Source organism: Tursiops truncatus, chromosome 18 (genome assembly GCF_011762595.2).
Source record: "Tursiops truncatus isolate mTurTru1 chromosome 18, mTurTru1.mat.Y, whole genome shotgun sequence".
Lineage (NCBI taxonomy): Eukaryota > Metazoa > Chordata > Mammalia > Artiodactyla > Delphinidae > Tursiops > Tursiops truncatus.
This window is the reverse complement of record NC_047051.1, coordinates 24,559,418-24,572,512: the sequence shown is the minus strand read 5'-3', so window position 1 is coordinate 24,572,512 and position 13,095 is coordinate 24,559,418. Positions and strand designations below refer to the sequence as shown.

The 13,095-nt window shown below is 41.8% G+C and overlaps 1 protein-coding gene across 6 annotated transcripts in view; it reads right to left on the bottom strand.

Annotated features, from left to right (window-relative positions):
- The window catches only part of VWA8 (von Willebrand factor A domain containing 8), a 364,937-nt gene that overhangs the window by 230,905 nt on the left and 120,937 nt on the right, over positions 1-13,095 (bottom strand). The window lies entirely within an intron of this gene.

The window sequence follows — 13,095 nt, the reverse complement described above, 5'->3', positions numbered from 1 at the left end:
ACGCCTGAGGATCAGCCATGTACTTTCAGGTGATCTGACATATTGGTGGGTAACACAAAGGCTGAAGCAGTGGTAAATAACTGAGAATTAGGAAATAGGCACTATGAAAATTTAAAATCAAGGTTAACTTCAATTTTACTAGAATTTAACAACAAATAACAAATGAAACTAAAGATATGGATTAACTTCAGATAAACAGATATTATTTCATAAAGATTAAAAAATTTTAAAGCAAAAGATCTTTTACAAAGACTTAAAAAATTAAAATACTGCGGTCAATATGTTTGTTTGGGGGCATAGGTTTTTAGAGAGTAAAGTACTTTCCAATGCTTCTCAGCAACAAAAAGGAATGAATTACTGATATACATAACAACATGGAATATCTCAAAATAATTATGTTGAGTGAAAGAAGGCAGGTCCAAAAGAGTAATAAGTGTATGATTCCATTTATATAAATCTCTAGAAAATACAAGTTATATAGAATAACAGGAAGCAGATTCCTAGGGGTAGAAGAGGAGGGTGAGAAGGGGAGAGAGAGAGGGATTATAAAAGGGACCAAGGACACTTTGGGGATCGTAGATGTAGTCATTATATTGATTGTGGTGATGGTTTCATAGGTGTATAAAAAAGCCAAAAATTATCAAACTGTATACTTTAAATATGCAGTTTTTAATATGTCAATTATACCTCAACAGAGCTTTAATAAAACAAAAAATTCAATAAATTTCTATATTTTGAAGGAAATTATATACTACATTTTTGTCAAATGTGTTTATTAAGGAACTTCAAATAATAATATAGAAGGTTTTTATAAAGATATTAATCATGAACTGGAAGAGGATTTTGTAACTGGCCTTCCATACTATAATACTAATGTTCCAACTCAGAACCTGGAGGTTATGCAGTCCTGTACACAGTCCATATTTCTCCTTTTTTGCAATGTAGCAAACTGCATGGACACACCTAACACATCTTTATACCACACAGTGTCTAGTGTGATGAAAGACAGATGAGAGATAGATAGATGGATGGATAGATAGATAGATAAATGTATTGCTGCTGTTAATAACCACCACTGCAAGAAAATTTTTGAACACCTTTGGTGGCAAGGACAAAACAAAGATAAGTGATAAGAACTGAGAATAATGGTTTCCCCTTCAAAAGCAGAGCAGCTAGTCTAAATCTGGTCTTGAATGAATTTTTGAGAGAAGGTTCATTCTTGTATCAAATATGTTATACATTTGTGTATAAAAAAGACATAAGCAATACACACAATAAGTAATGAGATCCTTCAAAGGCACAGAGCTTAGAACTTTCCCTTGACCGTAAAATGTTTAGCATTATTTTTCAAAATCAGAATTTGCATACAGCGCTTTGTTTTGAAATCAAACACAAAGACTTGGGCATAAAACCCTAGATCTACCTTGAATTTTGTTAAAAATTTATACAGCCTAATTTTCTAGCAAAGAGATCCTGAGGTTTCTGGGGGAGGTAGGAGAGTACCTACCTCGAATGCTTGAATCGTAACTATCTTCAAACATGAGTAAGAGTAAAAGGGTCCAGGGAATGTAACGGATTGAGGATTGTGCCCAATGTCCACTTACCGTTCACAACTGATTAATAAAAACTGGGAGATTATAAACTGTTTTCAATGTTTAATCACAATCAATAAAAATATTCAATAGAAATGCAAAAACATTAGAGCATATATAATTACAACTGAGACTAGGCCCCTAATCTTTATTTCTTCCCTGAGATAACCAGAGGCCTTATTTTTGGTAAAATAAACCATTAGCAATTCATAGAAACTCTCACCCCCCTCATCTAGGCTCTGACCAACAGCAGGAAGGGACACATTTAGCAGCCTATAGTATTGTACTCCCTCTTTCCCCAAAGAAGTTTTCTCATCAAAGTAAGTAGTTCTATTTCGGTCCTTATTTCCTGTGAGAAATGCAGGCATGGTGTCTGGTGTGCGTGGCCATCATGTTATTTCTAACGACCACGTCCACAGTATTCCTGGTGTCTTGCAGCAGAAGAAGGAAAGTCTCTAACATTTCTTAAGCTATTTCTTTTTTTTTTAAATTTTTATTTATTTATTTATTAATTTTGGTTGTATTGGGTCTTCGTTTCTGTGCAAGGGCTTTCTCTAGTTGCGGCGAGCGGGGGCCACTCTTCATCGCCGGTGCGCGGGCCTCTCACTATCACGGCCTCTCCCGTTGTGGAGCACAGGCTCCAGATGCGCAGGCTCAGTAGCTGTGGCTCACGGGCCTAGTTGCTCCGCGGCATGTGATCTTCCCGGACCGAGGCACGAACCCGCGTCCCCTGCATCGGCAGGTGGACTCTCAACCACTGCGCCACCAGGGAAGCCCTTCTTAAGCTATTTCTAAGGGAACATTAGCTATGTCATTACCTGCAAAGAATACTAAGGAAACGATCAAGGTATATGATCTTGGTGAAGGGTTAGACCCCAATGAAGGTAAGCAAATGAGTCAAATACAATTGTATAGAAACTGGGTTTCATACTATGAAGATGAAAGGCTTGGTAGCTCACTGCTAGTAGATGTTAATTATGAGACCCCATGTTATCAGATTTGTCATTAAAAGCCAAAGTATTACTAATTAGTAGGTTCATAAAAGGAAACATTGCTAGCTCAGAAAGTTATCTAAAACTGGATTAATAGAATTACTTTACCTTGAGTTTTCTAGAATTTATTCTAGGTTAAGATTTATTTATTTTTCAAAAACATTTACTAAGTGACCTACTACGTATCAGGTATTGTGACACTCGAAACAACGAGGTGAAGTATAGAGCAAAACAGAGTCTGGACAACATTAAAGTCCTAGGTTCCAGTTATTTCCTGAGGCCCAAGAGCATCCTTTCCCTTCCTTTGAACATGTGAGATACCCCCAAATTCCTTTTTGCAAGAATTTAAAGTTTTACTTTTGTTGCTCTTACTTGTAGCTACAGGATTCCTGCCAAACACAAATATGAAAATTGTTCCTATCTAAAAGCCAAAAGTATCTAAATTTATCAAACTGGGTCTAGAGGCAAAGAAGCTTAATTCTGATTTCCTTTCATTCTACCTTTGATATTTTTTCTATCTCAAAATTCCCCACAAAGAAACAAAGCATTAATAGCTGAGTTTACTTAAAGATGAAGACAAATAATAATCACTTTGCTGAACTTCAGTTCTGTGCTTAGGTACAGAATAAAAGGATAGGAGACTTGGGTTATGAGTTTCTAATTTATACTTCAAATACTAATGCCAAGAGTGACATATTAGATATGGACACAATACAGGATCAACTCAGCTAGGTAATGGGTCACATAAGAACAACTCATGAAAAAAATTAATTTTCTCACAGGGTACAAATTTCCCAGTTTTTATGCTATGCTATGTCCTTTTAGTCAAGCTGCCTGCTCTCTACCCAACGAACACAGCCTTGAAAGATATAGTCAAGTGGTTTAAAGGAAGAATCTAACCTTTTCAACCCTAAAAGAGCACATATTTATTCTCAGAAAGACAAAAATGGGCAACAAAATTAAAGCAAGGTTAACCAGGAAAAGGTAAAGAAATTTACTAACAAACCACATCATCGGAATGAGGCAGATTCTGTAATATGACTGTATAACAATAAAATAGAGAAAAACTGTTTACCATCATAAGAAAATAGTGTTTCTCAGGTTGAAAAAAGGGGGAGTGCTGATAAGGAAAGCAATTAGGCTTTCAACTGGGAGAGAGATTTCAGACAGAGAGGAGAATCCATTTTTAGACATCTCACCTCTGAAAAGTCAATAAAGTCCTGACAAATTGACAGAACGTAAGAGAAAAAAGAAGGTCAGTCCAGGAGGTTCAATATCTAACTGATGAAAATTGCAGAAAGAAAGACCAGAGGAAATGGAGGACTGGTAGTGGAGAGAGATCTAGGATGACATGTACGCTACACATACGGAGAGCAACAAATCCAGAGTAGGGCTAGTGAGAACATACCATGGAGAAAGAAGAAATGGACAGAAGATGAAACTGATAGAATACCTGATGTGCCTGAATGTGCCGAGACGAGATTTAGACAACAGAGGAAGTGTCTGGGATGAAAAAGTGATACACAAAAAATAAGGTTGGGAAGAGGAGATCAAGGTGGCAGAGTAGGAGGAAGCTGAGCTCACCTCCCCCACAAACACGTCAAAAATACATCTACAGGGCTTCCCTGGTGGTGCAGTGGTTAAGAGTCTGCCTGCCGATGCAGGGGACATGGGTTCGTGCCCCGGTCCGGGAAGATCCCACATGCTGCGGAACGGCTGGGCCCGTGAGCCATGGCCACTGAGCCTGCGCGTCCAGAGCCTGTGCTCCACAACGGGAGAGGCCACAATAGTGAGAGGCCCGCATACCGCAAAAAAAAAAAAAAAAAAAAAAATCTACTGGTGGAGCAATTCTCACTGAAAACAAACTGGAGACAGGCAGAAAGACTCTTGTACCCCCAAGGGGAAGATCCACACAGAGTTGGGTAGGAAGGGAAGAGAAGCGATCAGCTTGGGACCTATGCCCCTGAGAGGGGACACAGAGAGGAGGGGGATAACACAGGCTCAGAGATCCTCCCTGGGGAGTGAGCAGTTCGAAACATGTATTAGGCACCTCAGTCCTGGGGTCTGACTCTGGGAAGACAAGTCCGCCTAGCTGGCTTGCAAACCAGTGGGACTTACAGGAGGGCTCTAAGAAACCTAGACCTGCTTGTGAAGAAGGCAAACTCATGTGCTGACTCCCGGAAGCAAGGTGGAGGAAGCAGATTGAAACTGCCTGGGGTTCTAGTTGGCTTCCAGAGACCAGCCCAGAGCCCAGCCCAGCCAGCACTAGGCACCCGCTCCAGCCCCTCTAGCTCTAGCTCCACACTAGGGAGAAGCCTGCCTTTGCAGAGCAGAGTGCTTAGCTGCGGGGGATGGAGCTGGCTCAGATCCAGTGCAACATCTGAATGGGGTGAGGGTGGCCGTTACTGGTGTTCGTGGAGGTGCCACATCAGGAGCAGTCTAAAGATCTGACTGGTGGGCTGGGACCTCCCCAGCCCACGTCCCAGCCCACGCCAAGGGTATGCTCTGGCCCCTCTTGCTCCGGCGCTGCTCCTCTCTAGGGCAAAGATGCTGTTGCTGGGAGTGGGGGAGGGAGCACACTTAGACGGAATGGAACGAGCTCAGACCAGACCCTCAGGGCTTCTGCTCCAGCACGTTGGGACCCAACCCTGACTCCAGTAGGGCGATGACAGTCACATAGAACAGGAGAAGTCCTGGGCCACACCTGGCTCCAGCTCTAGCCCCTCCATCTCCAGCCCCATCACCTGAAAAGGTGACGGCTGCCAGCACACGCTAGGAAAAGATGTGACCCACGCTCACTTCCTATTCACCTCTCCCACCAAATCCACTGGGAACTGCATAGGGATGCTCCCACACAAGGGCACCCCTTCAAGAATGGGATAGGTAACTGTTTTACCTAATTTCATAGTGACAGAGAAAGTTAAGTAAAATGAGAAGACAGAGTAATTTGTATCAAATGAAAGAATAAGGAAAAAAACCTGAAAAAACAACTAATGAACTAGAAATTTAAAATTTACCATATAAAGAGTTCAAAGCATTAGCAATAAGAATGTTAACTGAACTAAGCAAAAGAATAGATGAACACAGTAATGATTTTAGTAAGGAATTGGAAAATATAATAAAGAACCAATCAGAGCTGAAGAATGCAATAGCTGAAATGAAAAATACACTAGAAGGAATTAACGGCAGACTATGTGATACAGAAGAATGCATAAGTGATCTTAAAGACAGAATAACAGAAATCACCCAATCAGAGAAACAAAAATTTTTAAAAATTTAAATAAGAATAGTTTAAGGGACCTCTTGGACAACATGTAGTATACTAATATTCATATTATGGGCAACCCAGAAGAAGAAGGGAGAGAAAAGGGTGAAAAATGTATTTGATAAAATTATGGCTGAAAAATTCCTGAACCTGAAGAAGGAAACAGACATCCAGGTATAGGAAGCCTAGAGAGTCCCAAACAAGATGAACCCCAAAAGACTCACATCCAGACATATCATAATTAAAATTCCAAAAGTTAAAGACAGAATTCTAAACTCAGCAAGAGAAAAAGAGTCACATATAAGGGAACCCCCCTACGGCTATCACGAGATTTTTCTGTAGAAACTTTGCAGACAAGAAGGGAGTGGCAGGAGAGACCTTCAAGATGGCAGAGGAGTAAGACTTGGAGATCATCTTCCTCCCCACAATTACATCAGAAATACAGCTACATGTGGAACAACTCCTACAGAACACCTACTGAACGCTGGCAGAAGACCTCAGACCTCCCAAAAGGCAAGAAACTCCCCCATGTACCTGTGTAGGGCAAAAGAAAAAAAAAAAAGAGAGAGAGACAAAAGAATAGGGACAGGACCTGCACCTCTGGGAGGGAGCTGTGAAGGAGGAAAGGTTTCTACACACTAGGAAGCCCCTTCACTGGCGGAGACGGAGGGGTGGCGGGGGGGAAGCTTCGGAGCCACGGAGGAGAGCGCAGCAACAGGGGTGCAGAGGGCAAAACGGAGAGATTCCCGCACAGAGGATCGGTGGCGACCAGCTCTCACCAGCCCAAGAGGTTTCTCTGCTCACCCGCCGGGACAGGAAGGGTCTGGGAGCTGAGGCTCGGGCTTCGGAAGTCAGATCCCAGGAAGAGGACTGGGGTTGGCTGCGTGAACACAGCCTGAAGGGAGCTAGTGCACCACAGCTAGCCGGGAGGGAGTCTGGGAAAAAGTCTGGAACTGCCTAAGAGGCAAGAGACCACTGTTTCAGGGTGCGCGAGAAGAGGGGATTCAGAGCACCTAATAAACGAGCTCCAGAGATGGGCGCAAGCCACGGCTATCAACGTAGACACCAGAGACGGGCATGAGATGCTAATGCTGCTGCTGCAGCCACCAAGAATCCTGTGTGCAAGCACAGGTCACTGTCCACACCTCAGCACGTGGGAGCCTGTGCAGCCCACCACTGCCAGGGTCCCATGATCCAGGAACAACTTCCCCAGGAGAACGCACGGCGCCTCAGGCTGGTGCAATGTCAAGCCGGCCTCTGCCGCCGCAGGCTCGCCCTGCGTGCTATACCCCTACCTCCCCAAGGCCTGAGTGAGCCAGAGAACCCTAATCAGCTACTCCTTTAACCCTGTCTGTCTGGGTGGAAACCTCAACATAATGAAGGCGATACATGACAATCCCACAGCCAACATCATTCTCAATGGTGAAAAACTGAAACCATTTCCTCTAAGATCAGGAAGAAGACAAGGTTGTCTACTCTCATCACTATCATTCAACATAGTTTTGGAAATTATAGCAACAGCAATCAGAGAAGGAAAAGAAATAAAAAGAATCCAAATCAGAAAACAAGAAGTAAAGCTGTCACTGTTTACAGACGACATGATACTATACATAGGGAATCCTAAAGATGCTACCAGAAAACTACAGCTAATCAATGAATTTGGTAAAGTAGCAGGATACAAAATTAATGCACAGAAATGTCTTGCATTACTATACACTAGTGATGATAAATCTGAAAGAGAAATTAAGGAAACAATCCCATTCACCATTGCAACAAAAAGAATAAAATACCTAGGAATAAACTTACCTATTGAGACAAAACACCCATACTCAGAAAACTATCACACTGATGAAAGAAATCAAAGATGACACAAACAGATGAAGAGATGTACCATTTTCTTGGATTGGAAGAATCAACATTGTGAAAATGACTATACTACCCAACGCAATCTACAGATTCAATGCAATCCCTATCAAACTACCAGTGGCATTTTTCAGAGAACTAAAACAATAAAATTGACAACTTGTATGGAAACACAAAAGACCCCAAATAGCCAAAGAAATCTTGAAAAAGAAAAATGCAGCTGGAGGAATCAGGCTCCCAGACTTCAGACTATACTACAAAGCTACAGTAATCAAGACGGAATGGTACCAGCACAAAAACAGAAATATAGGTCAATGGAACAGGATAGAAAGCCCAGAGATAAACCCACGCACATATGGTCACCTTATCTTTGATAAAGGAGGAAAGAATATACAGTGGAGAAAAGACAGCCTCTTCAATAAGTGCTGCTGGGAAAACTGGACAGCTACATGTAAAAGAATGAAATTAGAACACTCCCTAACACCATACACAAAAATAAACTCAAAATGTATTAAAGACCTAAATGTAAGGCCAGACACTATTAACCTTGTAGAGGAAAACATAGGCAGAACACTCTATGACATAAATCACAGCAAGATCCTTTTTGACCCACCTCCTAGAGAAATGGAAACTAAAAACAAAAATAAACAAATGGGGCCTAATGAAACTTAACAGCTTTTTCACAGCAAAGGAAACTATAACCAAGAAGAAAAGACAATCCTCAGAATGGCAGAAAATACTTGCAAATGAAGCAACTGAAAAAGGATTAATCTCCAAAATTTACAAGCAGCTCAATATCAAAAAACAAACAACCCAATCCAAAAATGGGCAGAAGACCTAAATAGACATTTCTCCAAAGAAGATATAGATTGCCAGGAACACAGGAAAGGATGCTCAACATCACTATCATTAGAGAAATGCAAATCAAAACTACAGTGAGGGGTTTCCCTGGTGGCACAGTGGTTGGGAGTCCGCCTGCTGATGCAGGGGACAGGGGTTCGTGCCCCGGTCCGGGAGGATCCCGCATGCCGCGGAGCGGCTGTGCCCGTGAGCCATGGCCGCTGGGCCTGCGCATCTGGAGCCTGTTGCTCCGCAGCGGGAGAGGCCACAGCGGTGGGAGGCCCACGTACTGCAAAAACAACAACAACAACAAAAACTACAGTGAGGTATCACTTCACACCAGTCAGAATGGCCATCATCAAAAAAATCTACAAACAATAAATGCTGGAGAGGGAGGGTATGGATAAAAGGGAACCCTCTTGCACTGTTGGTGGGAATGAAAATTGATACAGCTACTATGGAGAACAGTATGGAGGTTCCTTAAAAAACTAAAAATAGGACTACTGTATGTCCCAGCAATCCCACTACTGGGCATATACCCTGAGAAAACCATATTTCAAAAAGAGTCATGTTCCCCAATGTTCACTGCAGCTCTATTTACAATAGCCAGGACATGGAAGCAGCCTAAGTGTCCATCAACAGATGAATGGATAAAGAAGATGTGGCACATATATACAATGGAATATTACTCAGCCATAAAAAGAAACGAAATTGAGTTATATATAATGAGGTGGATGGACCTAGAGTCTGTCATACAGAGTGAAGTAAGTCAGAAAGAGAAAAGCAAATACCGTATGCTAGCACATATATATGGAATGTAAAAAAAAAAAAAATTGTCATGAAGAACCTAGGGGCAAGACGGGAATAAAGACACAGACCTACTAGAGAATGGACTCGGTGATACGGGGTGGGGTAAGGGTAAGCTGGGACAAAGTGAGAGAGTGGCATGGACATATATACACTACCTAATGTAAAGTAGATAGCTAGTGGGAAGCAGCCACACAGCACAGGGAGATCAGCACGGTGCTTTGTGACCACCTAGAGGGGTGGGATAGGGAGGGTGGGAGGGAGGGAGATGCAAGAGGGAGAGATATGGGGACATATGTATATGTATAACGGATTCACTTTGTTATAAACAGAAACTAACACACCATTGTAAAGCAATTATACTCCAATAAAGATGTTAAAAAAAATTAGTCTGCAAAACAAGTTGGTGAAAGGTAACAATAATACATAATGATAACAACAACAACAAAAAAGAATGAAATACTGCCATTTGCAGCAACGTAAATGAACCTAGAGAATATTATGCTAAGTGAAATAAGTCAGGCAAAGAAAGACAAATACTGTATGTTTTCACTTATATATGGAATCTAAAAAAACCCAAAAAATACAAAATAAAAAAACCAAACAAATAAACAAAAACAGACTCACAGACAGAGATGAAACTACTGGTTACCAGTGGGCAGAGGTAGCGGAGAGGAGCAAGACGGGGATAGAAGATTAAGATGTACAAACTACTATGTATAAAATAAAATACAAGGATATATTGTACAGCACAGGCAATATAGCCAACAATTTATAATAACTTGGAATGGAGTATAATCCATAAAAATATTGAATTACTATGCTGTACGCCTGAAACTAAAATTGTAAATCAACTATATTTCAATAAACACACACACACACACACACACACACACACAAAGTACCTGTATGATAGCTGAATACTTACTAGTTGTCTTAAAAAAAAAATTCAAGCTCTTTGTTTCCTGGTGCGTGAGGAGAGGGGATTAAGAGCGCTGCTTAAAGGAGCTCCAGAGACGGGCGCGAGCCGCGGCTAACAGCGCGGACCCCAGAGACAGGCATGAGACACTAAGGCTGCCGCTGCCGCCACCAAGAAGGCTATGTGCGTGCACAGGTCACTCTCCACACCTCCCTTCCAGGGAGCCTGTGCAGCCCGCCACTGCCAGGGTCCCGGGATCCAGGGACAACTTCCCCGGGAGAACGCACGGCGGGCCTCAGGCTGGTGCAATGTCGTGCTGGCCTCTGCTGCCGCAGGCTCACCCCGCACTCCGTGCCCCTCCCTCCCCCCGGCCTGACTGAGCCGGAGTCCCCGAATCAGCGGCTCCTTTAACCCCGTCCTGTCTGAACGAAAAACAGACGCCCTCCAGCGACCTACACGCAGAGGTGGGGCCAAATCCAAAGCTGAACCCCAGGAGCTGTATGAACAAAGAAGAGAAAGGGAAATCTCTCCCAGCAGCCTCAGGAGCAGCGGATTAAATCTCCACAATCAACTTCATGTACCCTGCATCTGTGGAATACCTGAATAGACAACGAATCATCCCAAATTGAGGAGGTGGACTTTGAGAGCAAGATTTATACTTTCTTCCCCTTTTCCTCTTTTTGTTAGTGTGTATCTGTATGCTTCTGTGTGAGATTTTGTCTGTATAGCTTTGCTTTCACCATTTGTCCTAGGGTTCTATCTGTCCGTTTTTGTTTTTTTTTTATTTAAAAGAAATTTTTTTTCTTAATAATTATTTTTTTATTTTAATAACTATTTTAGTTTACCTTACTTTATTTTATTTTCTTTTATCCTTTTTCTTTCTTTCTTTCTACTTTTACTCCCTTTTATTCTGAGCCATGTGGATGAAAGGCTCTTGGTGCTGCAGCCAGGAGTCAGTGCTTTGCCTCTGGGGTGGGAGAGCCAACTTCAGGACACTGGTCCACAAGAGACCTCCCAGCTCCACGTAATATCAAACAGCGAAAATCTCCCAGAGATCTCCATCTCACACCAACACCCAGCTTCACTCAACGACCAGCAAGCTACAGTGCTGGACACCCTATGGCAAACAACTAGCAAGACAGGAACACAACCCCACCCATTAGCAGAGAGGCTACCTAAAATCATAATAAGTCCACAGACACCCCAAAACACACCACCAGACGTGGACCTGCCCACCAGAAAGACAAGATCCAGCCTCATCCACCAGAACACAGGCACTAGTCCCCTCCACCAGGAAGCCTACACAACCCTCTGAACCAACTTTAGACACTGGGGACAGACACCAAAAACAACGGGAGCTACAAACGTGCAGCCTGCAAAAAGGAGACCCCAAACACAGTAAGATAAGCAAAATGAGAAGACAGAAAAACACACAGTAGATAAAGGAGCAAGATAAAAACCCACCAGACCTAACAAATGAAGAGGAAATAGGCAGTCTACCTGAAAAAGAATTCAGAATAATGATAGTAAAGATGATCCAAAATCCTGGAGATAGAATAGAGAAAATGCAAGAAACATTTAACAAGGACCTAGAGGAACTAAAGATGAAACAAGCAACTATGAACAACACAAAAATGAAATTAAAAATACTCTAGAAGGGATCAATAGCAGAATAACTGAGGCAGAAGAACGGATAAGTGACCTGGAAGATAAAATAGTGGAAATAACTACTGCAGAGCAGAATAAAGAAAAAAGAATGAAAAGAACTGAGGACAGTCTCAGAGACCTCTGGGACAACATTAAACGCACCAACATTTGAATTATAGGGGTTCCAGAAAAGAAGAGAAAAAGAAAGGGACTGAGAAAATATTTGAAGAGATTATAATTGAAAACTTCCCTAATATGGGAAAGGAAATAGTTAATCAAGTCCAGGAAGCACAGAGAGTCCCATACAGGATAAATCCAACAAGAAACACTCCAAGACACATATTAATCAAACTGTCAAAAATTAAATACAAAGAAAACATATTAAAAGCAGCAAGAGAAAAACAACAAATAACACACAAGGGAATCCCCATAAGGTTAACAGCTGATCTTTCAGCAGAAACTCTGCAAGCCAGAAGGGACTGGCAGGACATATTTAAAGTGATGAAGGAGAAAACCCTACAACCAAGATTACTCTACCCAGCAAGAATCTCATTCAGATTTGATGGCGAAATTAAAAGCTTTACAGACAAGCAAAAGCTGAGAGAGTTCAGCACCACCAAACCAGCTTTACAACAAATGCTAAAGGATCTTCTCTGGGCAAGAAACACAAGAGAAGGAAAAGAACTACAATAACAAACCCAAAACAATTAAGAAAATGGGAATAGGAACATACATATCGATAGTTACCTTAAATGTAAATGGATTAAATGCTCCCACCAAAAGACACAGAATGGCTGAATGGATACAGAAACAAGACCCATATATACGCTGTCTATAAGAGACCCACTTCAGACCAGAGACACATACAGACTGAAAGTGAGGGGATGGAAAAAGATATTCCATGCAAATGGAAACCAAAAGAAAGCCAGAGTAGCAATTCTCATATCAGACAAAATAGACTTTAAAATAAAGACTATTAGAAGAGACAGAGATGGAAGCTACATAATGATCAAGGGATCGATCCAAGAAGAAGATATAACAACTGTAAATATTTATGAACCCAACATAGGAGCACCTCAATACATAAGGCAAATACTAATAGCCATAAAAGGGGAAATCGACAGTAACACATTCATAGTAGGGGACTTTAACACCCCACTTTCACCCATG